The following is a 26621-nucleotide window of genomic DNA, read 5'->3' as shown; positions in this document are numbered from 1 at the left end:
TAGAGAGAGAAATTTTTTATAATTTATCCAATTATGTCACATTTATTAGGTATTATAACTTGTTTTCAGATATCTTCACTCACCACTACCAACAATAATACGGATAGAGGCCCATCTGCACCATAGAGTATGTTTCCTTTTAGTCACCTCGTGCATAAATTTAATCCATTTGGGCTTTTTTCTCCTTTGAAGTCTAAAAAATGAGAGTTATCAAAAAGTCACTTCCAAGTAAATAAACCTTAAAGTATGATAAATAATTGTCCTTATCTATCTATCCATATCTTTGTGTCTGTATGTATATATGTGTGTGTATACACACACACACACACACACACACACACACATGCACACACACCCCTATGTAAACATGATGAATTATATTATTTCTATTATTCTATATAAGATTATAATATAATCTATTACAACTAAAAGCTGTTTTTTTCTACACACACACACTCTACTTCATTAACTTCTATATACAAAACTTCCTCTCATTGCCAAAGCTACAGTTAATCTTCCCTCTTTTTTTGCAATATGACTCATTTCACACTCTCAAGATAGTTTCCCATAACATTTCTGATTAAAACTAAAATCTTTTATCTAATGTCACATTTGAATTCACACTGATCTTCCTATAGCTTTCAAAGCCTAACTTTGTTTTTCACTGTAAGTTCTCAGCAGCCCACATATGAACCTTTTCAGTCTTCCTCTTTCTCTTGAAGATTTCCACAGTTACTAGAAGGAAGCTGGCATATTCCTTTACCTTGAACTACAACATAAAATCCCCATGAGTTCCCTTCTACTTTTCAAAGTAAACTAATCAATTTCCCCAGATTATGTAGTGCTAAACTAGCCTTTTGCATGTATCATCAATTGAAGTGCTTCTCTAATTTATTTTTTAGCAGAGCTAAGATTTGCATATTTTCCATGTGTCAGCTAATTTAATCTTCACAACCACTCAATGAGATAAATTCATTATTAGTCTCACTTTACAAGGGAAGAAACTGAGGCATATAGAGGTTAATTACCAAGTGCCACACATTAGTAGGTAGAAGAGCTAGGGTTTGAACAGAGGCATTATGGCTCCAGAGGCCATATTCTTACGCAGTACAATAATCTGCTCCTTTGTGCTCAATATCTGTCCTTTATTTATATTTTTAAAGTTTATACATGTGTCGTCTGTTCTAATATTCTAAAAACTTTATCGTTACGAGGACAATGCAATTCAATTCAGACTATATTTGATTTTTTAAAACCTTTATTAATCATTAGGAGCTGATATATTCACGAGACTAAATAACTTGGACAAAATGCTAATACATAAGGAAAAAAGGCAAGGAAGAAATAAGAGATATAACGAAGCCGTATAAATTATTTATTTGCTGAGATTTTCTTTAGGAAATTCATCATCTCCTTTTAAAGTTGTCTATTGCCTCAAACCATTGCTGAAAGATTATATTAATATTCTAGTCCGTTCAAATGAATTACTTGCTTTGTCAGAGGTATTTGTGGACTTTTTTTTTTTTTTGGAAGAAGGGGAATTAAAATATACTTCAAATTTTAAAATTGTGTTGCTATTTACAGTATACTTTCACATACATTATTTCTATATCGGCAATGACCTTTTCATTTTTTCTAACATGGAGTAACTAAAAGTGACATATATGACAATGAGTTTCTTAGAAAAACCTTTATTTTTAGCGAGTGAAAGAAGTTCCTCATGATATACATACACCTACCCTTTTCTAAGAACTAAATATCTGTCTTAACTGATAAGAAGGTTTATACTGTCATGCAGGAGCATCCTTTTTTGTGTGTCAGTTTCTACTAAATAATTATCAAAACAAAGAAATGAAAAAGGTTTGAGAGCCAGTGTTCATTCCCTCACAGCAATAAGTCATGTCTTATTCAATTTTAACCATGCTTTAACTTCTTATGGAAAGATATGCATGGCTAAATTACCACAAATTAAAAACTACCTCTCCCTCTTCCTATCCCTCTTCTACTCCCTCACGCACAGGCACATAAAAGAATCATTATTTTCTTAATATATAAAGTTTTTTTCTTTTATGATTAAAAAAAATAACAGCTAATAGAAAATTAGTAGGTGGTCTCTTATCTGGTTTTATTCTATTTCACAGAAAATATGTTAGGTTTAACAAATGATTGCAGCTAAATTAATTATGAGAGTGAATTTATTTTGTATATATTGTAGCCTCTTGAATTCCTATTATTTGGGAGAAATTTTTTACTTTTTATATGCTTTTTATATTTTATACTTTTAAAGTCACTATTCCACTGAGTTTACAACAAAAAACAATAACTTAAAGATTTCACTGATCAGCAAATAACAGTAGATGAAATAAGAGCTTCATTAAAGAAAAGATCACCAGTGCTGCAACCAATAATTTCACAATTAACAGGAAATAGGCCGGTTGTTTCTCCAGTATGAAATTTTTCTTGTGATGAGATTGCGAAGACTAGATTTCTATATCTGCTTAACAGTCATTGAAGAAATGATACATTTTCAAAGTAAATCAATCAGTTTCTTCAGAAGCTCTCATACTTTAAAATATATATTATATATATATTATATATATATGTTATATATATATATATTTATAAAACCAAAGGTTCTAAAGTGCTTAAAGAATGTTTCAAAGTGTAAGTTTTACACTCATAACATAAATAAGCACTAAGTGCATCTCTAAACTGAGAAAAAGTTATTATTCTCTCTGAGCTGAGCTTGAGACTAAGTCACTAGATAGGATATGTACCAAACTTCATGTCTGTGAGTTTTCCTTTCTCAGGAAGGGGATTACTCAGCACATTTTTACCACCCAGGAACACAGATAGCCTGCAATTATGTTTAAGACAAATCCATATTGTGGAATCAAACAATAGATGCTGTATTAAAATTCTCAAATAACACAAAGATCGTGGTAACTCACAAAATCAATCAGAGTGATGTTTGAAGTCCACAAAGAAGTCACTGTAGCTGTTTTTCAGCTATTCCTTTGATTTATTTTTTTGCTTTTGTCCCAAAAATTAAACCCTGATACTGGCAAGTTGAATTTAAAACCTGTCATAGAGACATCTGTAAAGGCCATAGCCAGACCTCAAATTTAATTATGTGTAAAATGATAAATAAAACAGAAGTTCCAGACTTAATTAACGTAGTGAACATTAAATAGATTCAATAGATATTATATTTAGAAAGTCCCAACATTTAACAGGCATATAACACAAACACAGTATTTTTCTTTACATCACAAACAACACTAGTTATGAATGAGAGCATGCAACAATTGATTAAAAACTTTCCTGAAACTGTGGTGTGTTTTTCTCAACACAAATACATCATTGATGAGACTACACAGCTTCATTAATGAAGAGGCTAGGCCAATGCCAGGCTAATAACATGGTCAGGACAATTTCTTGTCACCAACCAGAAACTGCACTTTTTGTTTTTGTTGTTCCTCTGGGCTAACACAAAAAACTTTTCATGTCATTTACATTTTTTTTATCTAGTTTGAGATATTTTCCAATAGTCTATTTTCGTTCCAATGCTTGAGGAGTGGTGACTATGTTCTGGCCTTTGGTTAGCAATGTCTTTTAATGCTTGTGGATTGCTAAAAGCAAATTAGCAAGGATGGCAAATGCCAGCATTCCTCAAGTGATGAATTAGCTGCACCAAAAGCATGTGCTCAGTGACATCAACTAATATTTGCAAGGTACTGCTGAGTAACAATAAACAACAAATGCTCTGAAGCCAGAGTGCTTGGGTGCAAGTTCCTATTCTGACACTTCTGTAACTTTTGCCAAGTTACTTAAATTTCCTTCATTTCAGTTGCCTCAGTTGCAAAAGGAAGATAATTATAAAGTGGTTATGAGAGTTAAATTAGTTAACATGTATATGTAAAACTCAAAAAATACGCTAGTTATATTGTTATATTTCATAATTTACAGTCACTCAGAGGACATTTTGATCATATGACACTATAACAATTTTCTCTGTTCCCAGTGGAAAATGCAGCTTCTTTACCTATACCACTGGTTTTCAAACTTGGCTGCACGTTGGCATAACTTGGGAAATATTTAGACTGATAATTGGTGTAGGCCTCAGCATGAGAATAAGGTTTCCCAAGTTATTCTAATGTGCATCCAAGTTTAAGAACCACCGATCTACGTTCCTTATTACCTAGATAGGCCACCTCTAGAAAATATAGTCAGAGTGCTGTTGGAGATAAATGATGCTAATTCTCAAAATTCCTATGGCCTATGATAGTTGTTTTTAATCTATAGTGTGCACCAGAATTACTGAGATGACTTGTTAAAATAAAGATTGCTAACTACACCACAGAGTTTCTGAATCAGTAGGTCTGGGATAAGGCCCAGGGGTTTGCATTTCCAGCAGATTCCCATGGAATGCTCATATTGCTGGTCCATTGATCAGGAGTTAGGGCAGATGAGCCCATAATAACCACCACACTGTCCACATCTTATGTATGATCTGTATTAGGATTCTCCAGAAAAACAGAACAGACAGGATGTATAGATACAGATAGGCATTCTTTTTTGTTTAGTTCTGTTCTATTCTGTTTTGTTTTGTTTTGCTTTGCTTTGTTTTGTTTTGTTTTGTTTTGTTTTGTTTTGTAAGAATTGGCTGACAATATTGTGGAGGCTTGATAAATTCAAAATCTGCAGGGTAGGCCAGTAGGCTAGAGACCCGGGGTCTTAAAATTTGAGTCCAAAAGCAGACCGCTGACAGAATTCCTTCTTGTTTAGGGGAGGTCAGTCTTTGTTCTATGAAGGCCTTTTGCTGATTGGATGAGACCCAACCACATTATGGACTTTATTCAAAGTCCATCAATTTAAATGTTAATATCAAAAAAAAAAAACACCTTCACAGAAAAACCAGAATAATGTTTGACCAAATATCTGAGCACCATGGCCCAGTCAAACTGACACACAAAATTAACCACACATGTTCTCTTCTGTACACAAGTGCTGAATCCAACATAAAGGAATAAACTTTATTCTCCAAATCTCGTTATTATTATAAATTACTATTTAAAAATTTCAGATTAATCAGATAATGGTAGAAACAATAAAATTTTAATGGTCCAAAGTGATTGAGTTTTGTCATAACGGGTGACAAAGTTCTGTGTATTTAGTGACCCAACAGGACAGTTTTCTAAATTAAATTTTGAGATGCCTTTAAACAAAAGACACAGGATTCACTTGAGGTACAGTTATGAAGCTGACTCTTCTCCTTCCCAGCAACTCTTCCACATTGGCGACAGGGCTCCAGAACTGTTTTAAACCCTCTAGATTGTCCTCTTCCCTCCATCGAAACATATCTGTCCCATGTTCCAATCCCAGTGGTTCCTAATCTCAGCTGTAAATAGAACAAATCAAACTAGAGTGCTAATATGCCATGAAGTACAGAGGTGATTTGCTGACATTGACTGATGTTTATGGGGCTGAACAAACCAAACTCCTGCCAACATTATTTTACTAAAGAGCTGCAATGGACAGCAGAACAAAGCACAAAGACAGAACTTATTTTTCACACTGGTGTCTATTGCAAGATTAGAATTAGTAAGGGAGCTTTTTCAAAACACATACTATGTAACTATCCACACAGGATATATTAATATGCCCAATGTTTTGATTCATGTAATTCGAATAAAACTTCTTCCACCACTCCCATCAGTGGTTATCAATCCTAATTGTGTATTAAATCACTTTATGAGCTTTTATGATATACAGATGCCAGAGCTCCTCCCTAATCCAATTAAGAAAAAACATGTATGATGGCTGGGGAATCACTGTGTTTTAAATGTTCCCCAGGTGATTCTAATATGCAGTCAAGATTGAGCACCATTGCCTTATATTAAAAAAACCATAAAGCATAAAGTCACTGAGTTTGTAAGGAAAATAGACAATACTATTTATCATAAAATAAATAAACATTTATAGTATTAGTTTTACCTGTATAGTTACAAATTTATAGCCAAGGGAAGTTAGAAACAGTCTAATGTGGGGTGAAGTTTTGGGGAAAAACAAATAGAAATCTCATTCAGCTTTATAATTTTTACTCATTGAAATTCTAACTCATTGAAAAATGTTCATTCATTAAAAAATTCCACTATGAGTATACAATATACCAAATTCTTAGGCACAACAATATTTTTTTAAATAATGATTAAAAATAGTTTCTTCCCTAACTGTGCTTTTTGTTTGCTAGTCTGATGAGCTTTAAAGACAAATACCCTGCAATCATCCTGATGTGTTCTTGTAACATTTGATCAAGTAGAACAGAGGTCCTGTTTTAAATTAACTGAAGAACCTCTACAAGTCCAGCCCAGACACAAGCTCAATAAGTATTATTGATTGGCTGATGGAGAACGAATTGTTTTAACCTATTTATTTTAATTCCTAAGGTATTTTAAATACATATGTTTTAATACACATATTTAAATAAGATACATAAATACTTTGTTTTTTAGGAAAGCAGCATAAACCTTCAGAAAAATTTTTTACTGCAAAATATTTTGTCAGTCTCAATGAAAAAGATCGAAGAACTAACATATATAAAGAATAACAAATATTGGGGAACTGTTATTCCCCAAATGTTTCAAATTTTAGGGTTAAGAATATTTTAGGTACCTAGAAAAAAATTATAGTTACTACAAATCCTTATTCAAAAGAGGCAATCTATAAATAAACAATATAATGCAAGTGGGAAATAGTAAGTAGAGTAGACAGTTATTTCCATAGTTGGATTATAAAGGTAACTGCTATAATGCCATACTTTCCACAAAATCCCATCAATTATGACTGAAATGCCACCAGTGTTAAGTATGGCTTTAGGCATCAATCGCTTGCAGCATATACTCCTGAGAAAACTCATAGTCCCAGTTAAAGTAATTGTAACAAGCTATGGCCTAAAAGCACTGTGTGTGAAGAGTGGGATTAGGGACTTCCGGATATCATCAAAGTCCAGCTTTGTCTACTTTTCAGAAATTGAAATTATGAGACTCATACCTTCTCAGGATCCGTCACTCTATCTGAAAAGATGCAAATAATACAGTAGAATTCTGGAAAGTTGGAAGCACTTACAATTAGATAGATTTGAATATAATTTTTATAGCTGAAAAATTTGAAAATTCGATATATTTTTTACATACTTTTAAATGTATAAGTAGAAAAATTTGACAAGAACAATATACTCATAGAATTTGAAGGAAGACATCAGTGTAATCTCTTAACAGCAAAAATAAAATTTTCAAAGACTACCAGAGTGCCAGGGGATAGTCTACAATAAATATGAATATCACATTTACATTATTTCAATAAATTTTTAAGATAACACAGATTACTAATATGTGATTCTCAAATGACTAATGCTGGTGATGTTTTTAATGGTGCATTTTGTCATATTTGTTTTATTTAACTCACCAGTAACATTTAATTTTGTTTGCAATTGTGCCATAACTAAATTAATTGCAACCATATTTGCAAATAGAAAAAGAATGGATGAAATTGTAAGCATAATATTAATAATTACTTTTGAAAATTAATTTTGATATTTATTTGTCTACATAATTTTATAATTTTATTCAATTATTTATATGTTTATAAATAATATTACAATATTAATGGTATTATACATAATTATGCAAATACTTAATATTTTGAATGCATAAATTAAAGCATTTGATCACATTGTATATATATATATGTGTTATTTGTACAAAACAGTTTTGATATTAATATTCTAATACTACTTCTATTCAAACTTGCGATATAAGTTTTTTGTTTTATTTTTAAAATGGTTTAGGAATGTTACATTCAAGCATTAAGTTTATATAGATCTCTTTAGGAAAAAAACTAAACTCTCATAGAAAACTTTTTAATTAGATCTTATATTTTAGAGACATATACTGAAATGGTAATTGAATTTGAGCACGTAATGGATAAATAAAACACAAATTCTTATGAACCAAGCAAAGATTCCCAATTTTTAATCTGTTACTATATTTACAATTTCAGTATGTGAAAATATATACGGACCTCCTTAAATGAGAATTCCCCACTGCAGTTTTGTAGTCATGAATATGCCACTAATTTTCTATATAGTGTGGCCTCATTATCAGCAAGTCTCTAAAATCTCAAACTAAGAGAAATACCATTAATCAGGCAAATCTTTCTGAACCATCAATTTCATTGCAGGATTTGGGAGGCATAGAGTTGGAAGAAAAATTGTTAAACTGTATATATAACTTAAAACATTGTTTTTATATTAAAACAAATACTAAGAACATGGAGATAAGAATAATTCCTCCAAATATCTAGGATTAAACAGGAGACAGCAAACATATTTGATATAGCTGCTTCAGGCTATACTTCTGCTACCTGGGATACTTACCACTCTCCTCAGCTTCCAGGAGGACTTCTGAGAAAATGTTTGAGAAGCATAGCTATATTCTTTACTCTTTGTTCATTGAACTGTCAACTGCATCTCTTACCTGCATTTTACAAGCAAAACTTTGTTTGATTAAATTCAACAGGTAATGAGAACTTATTATGAACCCAGCACTTTGTATACATTCAAAGGAATACTTAAGGATTAAACATAGTAATTGAGGAAGGAAAGAAAGAAAGCATAGTAATATTTAAAACTTACAGATTCAATAAGCATATAGGACAGATGCACATGAAATAAAACATTTTAGTAAATGCTACAATAGTTCCACAGTAATAAAATAATTGCTAAGCACATATGAGAAAAGGAGAAAAGGTCTGAGATTAGAGGGAGGAGCAGACATGACTCTAAGAGAGGAGACTTACTTTTGTGCTTAAAAGAATTGGATAGAAAGGAAAAGGGCAGGCTTCCCCATTTGGAGGAACAACTTGAGTAAAATAATATCACTGGCAATATTCAGGGTCTGAAAAACATTAAAAAGGAAGACATTGGTCATGAAAGATTAGACAAGAGTGAAGATGAAAATAAAAGATTATTCCTAAGTTCCAAACCTGGGAAACAATGCCAAGGTAAGTCTGAGAAGAAATCTCATGAGGGAAAAGCTTGCATTTGGGTTTGAATATGTTAAATTTTTAGTCATTTTAGGGACAACTAAAAAAAAATATGAAGAGTAGTATTAACACCTGAACAAGATAAGTGATGACAGGAAAAGATCGCTGCTACCACTTCTGCTACTGGGAAAAGCATAGTCACTAAAATGTTTAATTATTTGGACCACAGAGCCTCTCTTTCAATGCAGAAACACAGAGCAATGGATATTCTCAATGAAAGTTTCAATAGAACCCCTAGGACTCCTCAATGTTCAGCATCTTTGAGGACTGAAGTTTAACTCAGGGATGTGGAATCAAGCCTTCTCCCACAGCCTTTTTTAAAGGTTAACTTTTCCACCCACAACAGAAGTTTGTCTAATTCTTCCAACAGTCTTCTAATTCCTTAACTTGAACTTTACTCTAAGGACACTAGAAAACTATATGTCTAGTGAAGGGCCCTATAATATCAAGATAGTCACTATCATGATCACACGTCCATCCTTGCACTCATGGAAAGATGGCATGGTGCAAGCTCCCTACCAAAAGATAAGCAAAATGACCATAAGATTTCCCCATATTTGGAAACCTGATGTCTTCTAGAAATACAGAGTAACCCAACTAACAACCAGGCCCAAGTGATCCAGGCTCAGCTGAGACTTGTGGTCAAAGAAACACAATAGAGTAACCAGAAAGAATTAAAAGACATTCAAATTATTTAAAGATGTCCTTTAAAAAATAGCAAGAGTACGGAAATATACTTTAAAAACCACAAATCATCTTAAATATCCATTTTCCCCATCTGTGTGGCTTTTATCATTCCCCACATGGATAGCAGCAACTCCTAAATCTCTTCTCTGATCCTCTCAACTCCCAACCAAGCACTCTCCTCAGTGCCAACATCTCATTAGAACTTTTGTCTTTCCTCCCTCTCACTTTCCTTGTGTCGTTATTCCTTTTTCTCTTCCTAAAATAAATACCCATCTTCTCTTTTTCATTTTTTTTTATTGACCCAAAGCATCATCTAAACAATATTGGAACTGAAAGAATTCTTCTTGGTGGTTAGGGGCAAGGAAGGAGAAAAGAAGGGCTAATGTAGGAAGGGGAAAACATGCACACATTAGTGTTTTTTGTTACCATCACATGTAAACACTTAGTTTCAAACTAATTTTCTGTTATTATGTTTTATTTTGTTCTCAAACTCCAAGCTCTTCAGAAGACAATTAAAATTCTCAGGAGGTCTCCTGATCACTCTCTTTTAGGATCACTTGGGCTTTTGGAATTAGTGAGAAACCAAATAGAGATCTCCATATGTCAAACCACAGAGACCTCAAGAGGCCTCTAACCTTGGAGATGTCAAATGTCTTCAGAGCTTCCCTGGCACCAGAAATGAAATGCCGTGACACAGTGCAATGCCAGGTGCTCACGGATCTGTGGCTGTCTGCATTGCCGCTTACCAGAAAATAAGCATGGAATTTCTGTCTGCTCCAAGAATTAGTACGCTGACAGTTCCACGTTGCTTTTTTTTCTCCCTCAGAGTTTGTTTTTTGTCCTATTTTGCTTTTAGTAAGAAAAAGTTTGATTTTATGATTCAATTTTATTTATTTTTTTTAAATGTTAGAGTACCATCAAAGAAGAAAAATCCTATAAAAATAAAGAATAAACTTCCTTTTTTTCTAAAATGTCCAAGGAATTTTAGTTTATTGGTAGTAAACATCTAGGTAACTAGAGATTTTTATGTGAATCACTAGTTTTGATTATGTAAAGTATAATGATATAAAAATAACATTGCGCTAAACACAATTTAAAGTTTCCTTTGGCACATAGTGAGAACTTGATAAATATCCATAAATGAATCATTCTCTTTCTAGAGACTAAATTATTGATGATGGTTGCAGATAATGTTTTCTTTACTAGAAAACTAAAACATTAATTTTTTCTGAAAAACGAAAACAAAAAATTCCTTAAGCAAATTTGCTCTTAAGGAGTTCAATTTCAGATAATTTATCTGAATTATGTTCTCTATGATAATAATTGCAGACATTTTAATAATCACTATATATGTATCAGGGAGGGCTACTTTTTCATCTCCATTTATAGAATAAGAAACCACAGTATAGTGAATTCAGAGGAACAGGGGTTATAATTATAAGGTAGAATATGTTAGAATATTCTAGCATTTCCTACTAAACCCTCAATCTGTCTAGTACCACTACAATTATGTGACATATAACTATCCATTATATGTACTCAACTATTTATTCAGTTGAATAAAGAGACAGGAACGTAAGTAGCACCAAGTAGTTCCAGATTTTACCTAAGTGCTAGACTGCTTTAAAGACCTCGAATTATAATTGCATAGTAAATAACAATTACATAAAATTAAAATCATACAGAATGAATGAATTCTTTTTTAAAGCATATTATGTACCACTTACCTCTTAAGAGAAATGCTGAATACTTTAACTAGGATGAAAGAAAATTTGAAATAAAGTTCCTTAATTTTAGATAGCTATTCTGTGAATGCATATGTTTAATAGCATTATAAAGTATCACTTCTAAGACACCATTATATTTGAAGACAGCATATTCTTAGGTCACAGAGTTATGATTCATGTATATCAAGTCACTTAGTACTGCTGGCAAGTGTTGCAAGCCTGAAATATAACACAGAGAGAATAATAAAACTTTAACAAGCAGCAATAAAACTAATGAAATATAATCTCAAATATACTGCTCTAATTCATCCAGAGAGGAAATACAATCACCCAATTCTGAGGATGAGGAAATGAAGCCAGTTTCATAAAAACATATATTCATCATACTAACATGGATCATTTTAGAATTAGAACTAAAAGAGAATTCAAGCTGGTTACAGTAGTATAATTATCATGGCCAAATAAATGAGGATGACAGGATGAAGCAACAGTTCACAAATGTTTATTTTGGCTCTGTATTTAAAGCTATAGAAATGAAAATACTGGTGCTATTTTTAATAGAGATTATCTTCCATGTTGAGGACAGAGAAATTTCATGATAGATTGAGCAGCATCTAAGAAGTTAGTTATGACTTCCAAGATCAATATGTATGTGGGTCACAAGTTTATTTATATACAGTTTGTATGTACCTGTAATAACCATGCAACCTAGTCTAAAATAACTTCAGGTTGATGTTTATTACTGTGTTCCTTGAGGTTGTAATTTGGCAATTGTGTGTTCTCTCATGCCTATTCCTTATTCCTTGTTATTCTTCTCTAGTTTTGAGAACCTAGAATTCCAAATTTAAGCATAAGGGAGGAGAGACAGGAAGAGGAAAGTAAGAATGAGAAAGGGAAGAGTGAGGAGGTAAAATGAGGTGAGAGAAAAGATGCAATTTGTTATATGAGTTCTTTCTCTGTAGCTTTGATGTTCAGCATCCAAAAGTAATTTAAGGCAGCAAGCTAAACGATAGAGATTTACGATGGATTTACTGAAAACGATGGATTTACTGAAAAATTGAAACCAGAATAGACAAGGTTTTCTCTTAATAGATTGTGCATATAGTAGAGTTTACACATTCTCTGTGATTGTGCATATAGTAGAGTTTACACATTCAAATAAGTTAATAAAGGAAAACAGATTGATAGTTGTCCATTGTCAGAAGCATGCACAAGACACCTAAAAATTCAGTGCTTAGTTTCCACTGTTGGAAGAGTTAGGGGAAAAGTAGAGGAATTCATATCAGTGATTGACGTCTATCATCCAAGGAAGCTGATGAAACACATAAGGTCAAGCGGGGTCAAATAATGAATAAAACAGGATATGGGACTCTGTTTAAGTATGTTTTGATAAGTAAAAATAATGAAAAAGAGCAAGATGGTGTACAGAGATTATGTAGAAGTTTGGAATTTCTATTAATCAAAGGGCAACCTAAATGTACTAGCAGGATTATTTTCCTCATAGAATGAATTCAAGAACAGTGAGATTATCTGCTGCAGGCTGAACTGACTAAATCATTTTTAAAACCTCAAACTAATAAGGTGCTTGAAAATACATAAATTAAAAGAAATAATGTGTCACATGACAATGTATGAATCATAGGAATGACTTTTTCTTTTTTTACCCTACATTTATTTTATAAGAGTAGAAAACAAAATATGAGATTTAACTCTAATATAAATAATCAAATTCATCTCACTTTCTGTTGTCTCGTTTCTCTTTTCAAAATATGTATACACCTACCCATTGGTTTTACTTCAGTTGAGTGAAAAAAAGTACTAACATCAGTCTCAAATTTGTCTCCTTCTCAAAGGTAATTTTCATTCTTTCTCACCTATCCTGGAGTTTTAAAATCAAGATAACGTATTATTCATTTTTAAAGTGATAATCATTTAGTTTATTACCTTTGAGGGATGTTCTGAGAATTAATAATACAAAAGAAATAAAAACACTTTGCAGAAATGAAATGATGAGGTTTGCAATAGTTATAGGTTGATAGTTAATGCTGTTTTCCTACACAATGTTAATGCCTGATCATTTTTTTCATTAAAAACAAGACCAAAACAATAATGTCTTTAACATCTATCTACTATCACTGATCACTAATAATTCTGTCTATGGAAGGGGAGAGGAAATCTCAATATAAACAACATAAATTGACAATATTTTTAATATAAAGAATGCTTTGTGGAATAGGAGAACCAAATTAGGTCATGTTCATGTTTTAAAAGAATAACCTGGGTTGGTACATTATACAGCGTGAAAATAAGCTTCTTGCGTGCTTGCTTTCATTATAAGGCATTCATATGACGCCATCGTGTGGTAAGCCAAACACATGCCAGTTTATTTGAAATAGTGTGAAAAATCCCAAAAGAGAAAGAATGTGCTATTTGGTGGGTTTAGTTCATGCTCAGAACCTTCATCCTATTAGAAAGAGCCAGAAAAAGTTAGCCTTAGTAATCTCATACCATAGATCCAAGCCAGGCACTTATTTACCAGCAGTCTCAAATAGTGCATATTTGAAGTCAGAACCAAATCAATATAGCCGAGAAGACCTTCAGGCAGCAAATGACATTTCCCATTTCAAAACTGTTTAATATTCTGGGTATATTATATAAAAGGTCCATCAATTGTTCAAAATTGTGTTATTTATATAATTATTTCCAAAATCACAAGTTACAGTCAAAATGATATTTTATAACCATAGTCCCTTTTTTATCTAACCAAAAAAATCTGGGTGCGCAAATAGACAAGGTTAAGTGCACATATGGGGTGAATCAGAGTAACTTAAATTGCAAATATTAAACACATAGCATGACATTGTACTCTTCTCAGATGATTTGCATCTTTTCAAAGGTACAAAATCAAACTTTCCTTCCAACTCTCTTCTACTTAATTTTCAATATCATCTCTAATACTGAGGGATAGGCATAATCATTCAAATCATTATGATAATGAGATTATTTTAATGGATTTATATTTTATCAGTTAAAATTTTTCTTTCAAGGTCAGAACATGGAAATCAAAAACACAAGTCAGTAAGGGAGTGATTCTGGATTTAAATACAAAAATTCTTACAAAGCCTTAAAAAAAATTTTTCAGAAATAAAACATTGTAAAATTTAAATATAGTAAAAACTACAGAGAAGTGCAATTCAGTTAATTACCTCTCTTTAGAAAGCATTAAATGAGCTGAAAGATTTTTGCCTTTGAGAGTATAAAGAGAGAAATGTGATCATTTAAATTCTACTGTCTTATATATATTTTTAAGAAATGCCAAGTGCTTTCAAATATATTATCTCAGATTATAAAGTTTAAATACACCAATCAACTTTGTGAGACAAAATTCTAATTTACTTTTCTCTTTTCCCTTCTCTATTGAACACCAACTACAAATTGCTTATTAGATTTAAAATGTATGAAATTATCAACAGATATAAAATCAGAAAGAACATAACTATAAATCTAAATTTTAGGTCTTAAGCTGTCACTACTATAACTTCCTTCTATTTAATATAGAGACTTTCTACAATATGTTCATGAGTTTATGATAGTTTTCCATAAAATAAGTTTGTCCTGATGACTTTTAGTAGAAAAGAAGGATATCTGTACATGAGAGAAAAGAAAAAAATAATAATAACTTAGTAGGTAAATGTTCTAATGAAGAAAGAAAAAAATGTATTCAGTAGAGATGGAGTTTATTTAACCTAAAGATTAGATAAACACTATAATTTTGGTTATAAATGTTTATTATAGAAAACAAAACAAATGCAGTAAGTAGACATAATGAAATAAGTAGAAAGCCTAGTGGAATCTTGACATTGTTAAAGGATTTAGTAAATAAGGGAAGTGGAACCACAGTTAAGACTAGTCCACAAGTTATTTAATTGCCTGCCAATTTCAGAAAAATTTAATTCAACCACCTTGGATTTGGTTCAGCAGGGATGTCAGGGGCAGCTGCTGATAGTAGGGCTACAAACTGAATATCTCCTGAATCTTGAACCCCGAATTTTCAACCCCATGAAGCAGATGAAGGGTGACCAGAAGATCTGGCTATGAGGTAACATTACTGAACTAAAGGAGTTTGTTTGCTAGCGCTAATCAAAACTAAATGAGATACAAGCAGGAGTTTGCAGCAAAGAAAACAAAGGTTTATTTAGGGAATTGGCACCAAGCCCAGAGACACTGGTGAGCTAGTGCTCAAAGACCTGGCTCCCCGGTGGCCTCTAGGGGATGGATTATATAGGGAAGAAATCAATAGTCATGGTACATAAGGGAGTTGGGATCGTGGGCTCTACTGATTGGTCAAGGCTAGGGTAGGAGGTACTTGATCAGGTCCTGAAGTCAGCCATAGTGCCATCCTGTCTGGTTTCGTGAGGTTGTGGTTGGTGAGGTCATCCTGCTTTCACAGGTCTTGGTCTGAGGCTGAAACATAACTGAGGTCAAGATGTTGTCTTTACCTTGACTGGAAACTCTGCTCTAGTTTGGGATCTGGTTATTGTGTCCTTGTCATAATCGATAGACCTGAGGCTTTATTCTTAAGAGAGTTTGTTGCTGACCAGAACCTAATGTTCTAAGGACTTAATGATTAAGGGAGTGGATGTGCAGTATATGCAAAGGTAGAAAGATCTGGTTGAAAGAAAGCAAATGAGTCATAGTCCTATTAGACTGAACAAAGCTAGCTGGAATTAAGGAAAAAGTCATACTAAAGAAATAAAGTTCTTGTGCAGTTACAGTAACAACGAAGAAGTACTGGTCAGCTTCATAGCTACATATCTGTTGTCTTAAGGAGAAAGAAGAATGGAGATAATCTTAGTCAACATTCTTTCAAATAACAGAAATTTATTTGAGACTGTTTAAGCAAAGAAGGGGCATTTATTATATGGATATAAATAGTGCTACCCAAAGAACAATCCAAAGACCATAATGGGATTAGTTACGTTAGGTAGTTAGTCATGAGCGACAGGAGTGAAGGCCCAGCTCTGTAACCATAGAAACTTCCCTTGAAGACCTTCCTTAAGCACCTCTCAGAAATACCTCCCTTTTAGGGTTATAAACTACCCCAAATCCTAGACCACAAAGGCCATAAAAGCTGCTGACTAAACCAGCTACAAACACATGAGCAGAAAGTACTACCCATAACTTCAGCCTCATTATACCATCATTATAATCTCATGACTATGCCTAGAAGTTCATGAATCTAATTATAACAGACTGAATTCTGGGTAAGTGCATGCACAATAGGCAGAGTTATATAGCAGCCAGGTGTCAGCCAAGGTGACCTGGCATAGGGATCATCTAGGACCTCCCATCACAGCCCAAATATAAACAGATCATCCCACTTCTGCATTGTTACAGCTTTCCTGGCTGGAAACCTGCCCTTCCCTTTGGGGTGTACTGTCTTATCTCTTCACCTCCTAAATTCCACAGAGCTGCAGCCTTCCTGAGCGCAGCCCATCTCCTTCTAAAATGGACTTTCAATAAATCTTACTTTTTCTCAGTCTCACTGACCTGTAATTCTGTGCTGCGTCAGCAGGGAAGAACCGAAGAACAACACACAACTCCACCGTCCACTATCCACCACCTCCTCCTCCCCCATGCCACTGGGGTGACACCAGATTTCACCTCATCCCAGCGGTGACAGTTATAGAAACTGAGATTGAGCATTTGGAAGTCATAGAGCATTTATAGAGTACTTTTGTCTGCAGATTCTTTAAAAAATAATGTGGACTCTGCATTAATTTCCTATAGCTACTATAACAAATTACCACAAACTTAGTGACTAACAACAGAAGCTTATTCTTTCACAGTTCTGGAAACCACTCCTGAAATAATCTTTAAAAGGGGGCCTTGAGCTAGTGAAGCATCTTTGCCAGCATAAGCAGAGAGCAGCAGGTAGCCACCACTGCCTCCCAAGATGGTTGCAAGCCAATGACTGGTTGGCGGGGGAGTGTGAAAGTCCAGTAACTTTGCCTTCAATTAGAACCAACTTAAATTTGTAACTTAGATTCCAAGATTCCCCACCTAGATCACGCTGTCACCACACTTGCTTGAAATAGGATCTTTGCTTTTGAATGCTCCCTCCCTTACCTGGGAGCACTTTCTTAATAAATCACTTGCATATGAATCTCTTGCCTAATGTCTCCTTATTTTGAAGAAACTTACCTAACACAAAGAGTATTTCACAAATACCTTGCTCGATGTCTCCTTAGGCTGGAGAGTCCAACCTATTTCATATGAATAAAGCTATTTCATATGAATAAAGAACAGTATGAGAATCCAAACCTCATTGAAAAACCTGAACCGGCTCTCTCATACAGCTTTCTCTGGGCCTCCGGAGCCTCATGAACTATTTCCTCTGCTTTTCTCAGCATGTCTATTTTAATTTTGTCTTTGCACACATCCATCTCTGTTTTACTGTGTATAACCTTAACTATCAACCTAACTTTTCGGTCTCAATTTATAATTTCCTTCCACTTAATATAGAGACTTTTTACAACATGTTCGTAAATTTTACAATAGTTTTATATAAAAGAAGTTTATTCAATAAACTTTAATAGAAAAAAATGACTGCATAGCTCTACAAAATCACAAAACTCTTTACAGTAATAAGCAATATTAATTACTTCTCTGTCCCACTCAAGTGAGGCATGAAAGTGGATCTGATTAACTCAGTACATTGGAGTAAAATGGTGATGATATTGGGTAGAATCAGTAGAGCTGTAAAATATACAAATGACTTCCAAGTCCCACACCTTTAAGAAGGTTCTTCTCTTTTAAGAGAAGAGGTGCAAGGTATGGGCAGATACCACCCAAGTTCAGGCTACAGGGAATATCTGGAGGAAGACATGAGGAATCACTCTGGAGAAACAAACTGAAGGAAACTCTAACTGACAAGGAGGTGTATTCTAGAACAAAAATGTATTTGTCTTTGGGTACAGAAAAAGCTTAAACTAAAAGTAGGGTAAGGAAAATTTTTTAATAAGTTAACCATTTACTGAAGAATAAAAATCACAATTTAGTCATGGGGAATTTTATTAGTTAGAATAACTTTAAGATAACTTTTTTTACTAATTGTGATGAAATACAATATTATCTTTATTACCTAAAAACTAGTCATCATTTAATAAATACCTATTATATACAAGGCATTGTATTTAAATTTACTTGACAGTGATACCTTGAAATGCATATTATCCCCATTTTAAAGCTTCGAAACTGAAACTCAAAAAGTAGTAACTTGCAGTCAGACAGCTAGTAACCTGGTAGCTTTGTTACCAAAGCCCAAGTCATTTCCACCCTAACTTGCCATGTTAACCCCTGTCAACAACTTTTTCCCCAGTGTGTCAGCCACAATCCTGTTTCCAAGTCAGTGCTGCTACTACATCAGCTGCCTCAGCTTCACTTCATTCTCTTTTAGAAGCCCTCCCCAAGGTGTCATGGTGTTAATGGAAGAGGACTCCTGAAAGATAAAGAGTGTATCACTCATGCCTATGTTCCATTTCATGCCCTGTCCAGTTTCTTAGGATGTGCATACATCTCTTCTGTGGGGCATTATGGACCCTCATCCAGTTCCATGTGAGAACTTCCAAACAAGCTTAAATGTTTCTGTCTCTGAACTGAATCAAATGCAGATAGACAACAGGCAACAAAATAAACTAAATCAGGAGTCTCCAACCATTTGGCACTAGAGAATGGTACTCCTATGGGAATCTAATGCCTAATGATCTGAGGTAGAACTGAGATGGTGATGCTAGCTCTGGGGAGTGGCTGCAAATACAGATGAAGCTTCTCTTGCTCACCTATCACTCACCTCCTGCAGTGTGGCCCAGTTCCTAACAGGCCATGGACCATTGCGAGTCCTTACCCCTATGTTAAATAATTAAAACCTAAGTCAACACAGTATGTTTGAACCAAAAATGTTTTGTTGTTGTTTCGTTTTTGTTTTGTTTTTTTATGACTCAAGCACTGTGTTTGATTCTGACACATGATATCAATATGAGGAATTCATGAGGGAGCTTAAAATCTTGCTATAATTAAGTTCTTATTCATTCAATCGATATATATTCATTTATATATTTATATATTTTGTTATATTCTACATAGTATGTATTGTATTATACTATTTTATTATATTATATTATATTTATTATATATGTGTATATAGAGAGAGACAGCATTCTTCTTGGAACTAAGGATCAAAGGAGAAAAAATACCATTTCTGTTTTAATGGTATACACTATTTAGCATGGCAGATGGTTATTAATAAATGAATAATCATTACAAATAGGTAAAGCAATGAAAGAAAGAAACATGGGGCTATAGAGTATACAAAATGGGAGACTGATCTATCATGGAGGGCAAGAAGGGCCTCTCTAAACAAATAATGATAAAGTTGAGATTTGATGGCAGAGTCGGGGTGACTTAAATGGAGCTAAGGGATTTCTAGAGTGAAAGAATAACGTGAACTAAAGTCCTGTGAACAGTCATTTGAGAAACTGGATAAGGTCCAAAGTGACTTAAGAGCAAAGATTGGGGGACTGGGGGAGTGAAAACTATGAGATTAGGCTGGTAATGTGGGCCAGACCATCTAAAAAATAGGATGCAGAATTAAGAATGTTGATCTTCATCTAAGAGCCATAGAAGAGATTTCAGTGTTAGCCAGATCATTCTGGCTGTAGTGAGGAAAATGGATGGGAAGAAGCAAACGAATAATGAACAACCAGAGAGAAAATAATCGTAGCAGTACACGTGGAAGGTGATGGTGGCCAGGAGCAGTGGTGTTGACAATGGACAGATATATAGGCACTTCTAAGAAATATTTAGGAGCTAATAACAAAAATATACAAGAGTATAAAAATGGCCACAATACAGACAGAATGAGTCATTCTTTCTAAAGTAAAAAAAGACTTCACAGAAATAGCATGGAATGTGGACTTGAACAATGAATTAAACTTTGCCAGAGGCAAATAAAGAAATGACATTTTATGCAGAGAAACCAGCATGACCAAACCAGTGGAAGCTTAAAATGAAGTTTCTTGAAAGCAGTAATTCTTTCAGGTGCATTTTTTTTTCTGTCCTCAGCAGTTATCACAATGCCTGTCATACAGTAGCTAGCTGTTCAGTAAATGAATGTATTCAGAAAATAAATGCATTCATAGTAGCTGAACTGTGTAATTTATAGAAGAAATCCAACATAGAGAATAACAATGGAAACCCAGACAAGTAGATATTGAATCGAACTTCCTCCTCTAGGCAGTGGAAAGTCATAGACAGTTTTAAGGCATAAAAATAACTTGACAGATCTTTCTTTTCAAAATGTAAATAATAACAAAAGAAAAAAGAGGACGAATATGAGGATATTAGAAAGTTGAGGCAGAAGGACGTTTAAGAGGCAAATGCAATAAATCAGGTGAGAGAGAATGTGAGCCTAAGGCAGGAGCACTATAGTAATAATTGAGAAGAGGTGACAAATCCCCAAAATATTTGGTGGTGCAGGATATACCACTAGGTAGAAGAAATGGGACAGCAGCACATTGGATGGGAGAAAACCTGGACAGGAGACACACTGCTTTCCCTCTGCACTGGGGAGAAGGGGTGAAGTGGGGTGGAAAGTTAAATAGGCAGTGGGGTCTCTATCCTCTCAGAGAATTTAAACATTAGGTTATCTAGTGAGGGTTGAAGGCACGGGGTTGAACTCAGGCACGAAAGTATAATAGAATTTTCTTAATTTTATGGGAGAAAGGGTCCACTAAGAAAGAAGTAAAATAATTAATGAATACATTGGGGATGTACTAAATGCCACTAAATGGCTTTAAGATGGCTAATTATATGTTACATGAATTTTACTTCAATTAAAAAAATGTGTAGTGAACAAAACTGAGAGCCTGGAAAGCATGCAGACAAGATTAGTATGAAACAATAGGAAGGAAGAGAGCAAGATGCTCAAAGACAGTGACATGTTCTGCCAAATGTGTTACAGTTCTGTTTTGATTTTACTGACATGAAACAAATTAAGACCGAAATATGAGTTTATCTTCAAAGGTAGACAGAGAGAAAAAAAGCAATATTACAGGCAAAAAATATAAAATGCACAAAAAGAAAAAATGTAGTTGGATATTGGGCTTTTAAATCAAAAGAGGAAAAACAGGTCTGCTAAATGTAAATAACTGGAGGGTTTTTCTTTGAGTAGAATTTGTTTAATTATTACCAAGGATGTCAAAGTAATGATGAAACACTCCTTTGTAAGAGTATTTGAAGAAAAAAAAAAGCCATGTCCAAGTTGATATAAAGTTGAGGATTTCCTTTGAGACTGTTCTGACAAGATTTGTGGAGTGGGCTGCTCTTTTGTAAGATGAGTCATCTGTTTTGCCTGGGACATGAAATTCTAAGAATGTTTTTGAGAATAGGATGCATCTTTGTATGTCACTGTCTTTGTTACACAATAATAGCTCTTTATAGTGCAAGGCCTTTTACCCTATATCATCCGGTTGAGGATTTGAGTAGAGACAGCTAATTCTTGCTTCTTTATAGAGAGAACCCAAACATAGATGCCTTCAATGTTTCCCCTTATCTCCTGCAAATGTTCTGCTCAGCTCCAAAAAACTTCATTGTCGAGTTATTCTCTCTTCTAGATGAAATGATGGTGAAGCACAATATAGTTCATCTAAGTGTGCTAAAAAAAGTGTTTACTAAAATTTACACACCTCATTCTTTTTTATCTTGTTCCTTGTGCTCCCTTTGACCTTCGCTGGTGCCTCATGATTTTAATGAGCCTAGATTTTTCAAGTATCCATGAGGTCATTGGTATTTAGGAGGTAGTGAGGTTTTTCAGAAGCAGCTGTGGATAAAAAGAATAATTGGTATTTTCCCTGTACATAAATATTTGCAACCTAGTTGGAGAGGAAGTAAAGTAAGCACATATAAACAATATAATTTATTTATTCAATGAATATGTATAGAGTACCAAATGCCAGGTACTGGGGTATAGATAATACCTCACCTTACATGTATCTATGGAAGGATACATTGTAAATAAACAGTAGACACAAAAGTATATACAAACGTGGTTAAGTGCTACAAGGGAGAATGAATGTATTGATTTGGGAAAATCGGAATAAAGGTGAGGAAGACTCTATTGGTGGAATGTAAAACATCATAGGCCAAAGCAAAAGATGATGACACATGGAATAAATGGCACCTACGAAGGGCCACTAAGTAACCATCTAATGAGGAAGAGATGATGTCTGGGGACAGTAAAAGGGGAAAGATTATGAAGGACCTTGAAAACCTTCTAGAGAATTTGAATATAAAACAATGCAATTAGTGGCCAGGGAAGTAGTCTGTTTTTAAAACGCATTTAACAGGATTTGCCCTTTTTGTCTATAATGAGGATTTACTCTTTGTCCTATGACGGAAGAATTTTTCAAGTGGTGAAAAAGGAGTCAGGGAAAGGAACTGAGGACTTGTAACAATTTGTTACATTTGTCCTCAGTTACCATGGGTTTTACTTATGTATCAAACAGAAAGCATAAGTGGAGAGAAAGTGGAAGCAAAGTGCTACTTTAAAATCCAAGTTAAGAACAAAAATTAAAAAGCACCTAATCATGTTATTGAATTTGGAACAACTCATAATAAATATTTTGAGCTGCTTTTCTCAGCCCTAAAATATACTTGATTATGGTATGTTTTTATTATGCAATTAATAGAGCTAAATATTTTTTTATATTTGAAATATTACCGAGTAGACCCACTAATACAGTGGGTAATAGAGAATCCCTAGAACAATTTTGAAATATTACTGAGCAGACCCACTAATACAGTGAGTAATAGAGAATCCCTAGAACAATTTTGAAATATATGCTATGTTCCTGACTTTACTTCAACATAGTCATGAGATCACTTTTCTAGATCTAGTAGCCTGACATTTTCCAGTTTCTACCCAGGCAAATTAAGTGTAAGTAATAATAAAGTAATAAAAACTACTTTCAGAAGCACAGCTTTATTAATTAAAACAGATTTTTTATTTCATACTTGAGTTATTTAGTATCTCCTATTTTGTCCACCCAAAGAGGTCATATTTGGTTTGTTGTTGTTGTTGTTTTTGCTTATGTTTTTAGGTGAGGCAACCCTTGGATGACCTCACATATTACAAGGACCTTGTCACTTTACAATTCCTTATTTTTTATTTGTTACACCTACAGCACCTGGTCTTCCTAGGTGGTCTCCCATTCAAGTACTAACCAGGCCCGACCCTGCTTAGCTTCCAAGATCAGACAGGATTGGGCTTGTTCAGGGTAGCATGGCCGTAGATTATATTCATTTTTAATAAAAGGAATTTTAAAATTTAAAAAACAGAAGAACAAAACATTAAATAATAACTGTCTGTATAATTGACTAGAGCATGGGGAAAACTTTTTATTTGAATGAATTTATGGTTGACAAATGAGGGTCAAGTTAAATATTAAATTTTAGAGTCTTTTTTTAAAACTTTCTAAACTATACAATCGACTATCTGAAAATTATATAGAAGAACCACAATATATCAATGCTTTAAAGTAATTTCTGCAGGAAGCAACAAATATATTTTAATGCTTTCAGAGAAAATGCATTGAAATGAAATATGGTAGTAAATAATTTCCTGGGTTCCTTACCTTACATAATTTACAATAGTCAGAATCTATTTCTTTTGTCAAATGAACATTAACGTGAGTGCTTATTTGAATAGCACTTCTGTTCTTGCACCAGAACTTGTTTTTAACTGATTCTGAATGTATGTTTCTAGTGGCGTTAGTGAAAATTACAGTGGTGAAAACATAGAATACATCCATCTTTCAAAATTTTCAAATTTTACCCTTTTCTTGGAACAGATCCTCCTCATAGCCCTTAGAAGGTAACCACCAGAACTATGAGACCAATTGTTTTTTAAGCCAACAAGTGTGTGCTATTCTTTATAGCATCCCTAGCAAACTAATACACCTTCCATAACTCTTTCAAACACATATGATCGTTTCCCTACCTTTCCTTCATGGTCCTTACTCTTTTCATCTTCCCAGGCCTTTATACTTAAAAGATTTGGATTTATTCTTTAAACTAGCATAACTTGAATAGCAAAATTAGATGAGACTAGAACCAAGAAAAAATTATCTAGACTTATTGCACTTATGAATATAGAAGTTTCAGAATATACTATAAATAAGAACCCTTTATTTGAAAAATACAAGGATAGTTCAATATTAGGAAATCTGTAGATGTAACTTACTAGAGTATATATATATATATATATATAATTAGGTGAGGCAAGCCTTTAGTTGACCTCACAGATTACAAGGACCTTGTCAGCTTACAATCCCTTATTTTTATTTTTTACGCCTACAGCACCTGGTCCTCCTAGGTGGTCTCCCATCCAAGTACTAACCAGGCCCGACCCTGCTTAGCACTAGAGTATATTAAATAAAAAAATCATCTCAATAGACACTGCTAACATATATGATAAGCTTTCGATAAGCAATCTGGAAAAAAACCAGAAATCTAGAAAAATATAAAGTATTATCGATAAGTAATTTATAAGTAAATCAATAAGTAATATCTTTAGAAATCAACAGCAAATTTCAACTTAATGGTGAAATATTAAAAGTAATCCCATTAAAATCAAGAATAATACAAAACTGACTTAAAAATAATATTTTAGAAGCCCTAACTAATAAGAAAAACAAATTAAGTATAGTGTACAGGGAAGGAAAACTACTATTATTTTAGTAATAGTTAAAACAGTAGAAAACTAAAGAAATCCACTTAAAGATATTCCAATCAGATGGAACATTAAGTTAGTTGATGGCTTATAAGATAAATAACAAATGATTCTTAATATCTATCATACATAAAATTCTCCTAGACTTCAATGAGAAAAGCAAACCATCCGATAACAAAATATGCATTAAATAAGCAAATCTCTCTCACCAAATAAAACAAAATCATATAAAACCTGAATATATAGAGTTGCTAAAACTCATTATCAATAAAATGCAAATAAAAACAATAAGCTACCACGTTTTTTCTCATCAGATTAACAAAATATTAAAACTATTGGTGAGGAAATGGAGATAGATGAAACTTATAAATTCTGAAGGAATAAAAATTGGTATAGAAATTTGAAGGGGATTTGCAATTATCTCTCAAATTTTTAAATTAACATTTATTTTCACTCTGTAATTTCAACCAAAAAAGCACCATACAGTTAATAATGTTTACTTATTTCTAAATGTGCATATTTTAAACTATTTTAAGAAGCATGTATAATGTTTATAATTCTAAACAAAACAAAACCAAAAAATTTTAAGTAATGTCTGAAATACCAAAATTCTAGCCCAGTAGAATTGTTGCGTTCTGAAATACCATGGTGTCCACTTTATAAATTATTTAGCCAAGGCTCATAGATCTGTCAGTCTAAAATCACAAAAACCATAAAATATACAAAACTTCAAGACATAGGAATCTTACTGCTGTAAAAGTACATAAGTTACCATGCATTGTATTTAGAATTTTAAAAATTTGTAGAAGGACAGAGGTTTTGTTTATTTTTCTTCAATTTTAGAGCATTAGTGTTTAGGAGAATATTTAAAGTAATTTCTTCCCAGCTGCAGCTTTTGACAGCAAATTTGAGCTATTTGTTTATACCTATATATAAACATCTTCAAAATCTGATTGTTGAGTTCCTAGTAAGATAATAAAAAATCACAATTTTAACAGCAACATAGCCCTGTCCATCTAGAAATCCATGCAGATATGTCTCTGCAATATTGCAGAGAGTGCTTGTTTATAATAAATTCTAAACTTCTAATATGACAAAATAAAGCAATAAAAGCAGAAATTTTATTATATAATTAGCAAAAGAACTAATCATTTATTTTTTTATTTTATAAATACACTTATTTTTTTAATTAAGTTTATTGGGGTAACATTGGTTAATACAATTACATAATTCTCAGGTGTACATTATAATTTGACATTTATATATTCTATTGTGTGATTACCACCCAAAGTTTAGTTTCCTTCAGCTACCAA

At 33.3% G+C, this 26621-nt stretch overlaps 1 long non-coding RNA gene and 1 pseudogene across 1 annotated transcript; both read right to left on the bottom strand.

The window, feature by feature from the left end:
- Positions 1–5024: 5024 nt before the first annotated feature.
- Positions 5025–23139, bottom strand: LOC120615087 (uncharacterized). The gene is made up of 5 exons (XR_005656193.1): positions 22265–23139; positions 11520–11738; positions 8860–8957; positions 8438–8537; positions 5025–5401 (listed from the first exon to the last, which is right to left on the bottom strand). It is a non-coding gene; the product is annotated as an uncharacterized LOC120615087 (long non-coding RNA).
- A 613-nt stretch (positions 23140–23752) lies between these two features.
- Positions 23753–23871, bottom strand: LOC120615278 (uncharacterized; annotated as a pseudogene).
- Between the last annotated feature and the right edge of the window lie 2750 nt (positions 23872–26621).

This window comes from Pteropus medius, unplaced genomic scaffold (genome assembly GCF_902729225.1).
Source record: "Pteropus medius unplaced genomic scaffold, Ma_sr-lr_union100, whole genome shotgun sequence".
NCBI lineage: Eukaryota > Metazoa > Chordata > Mammalia > Chiroptera > Pteropodidae > Pteropus > Pteropus medius.
The sequence above is the reverse complement of the archived record's forward strand: the minus strand, read 5'-3'. Positions and strand labels throughout refer to the sequence as shown.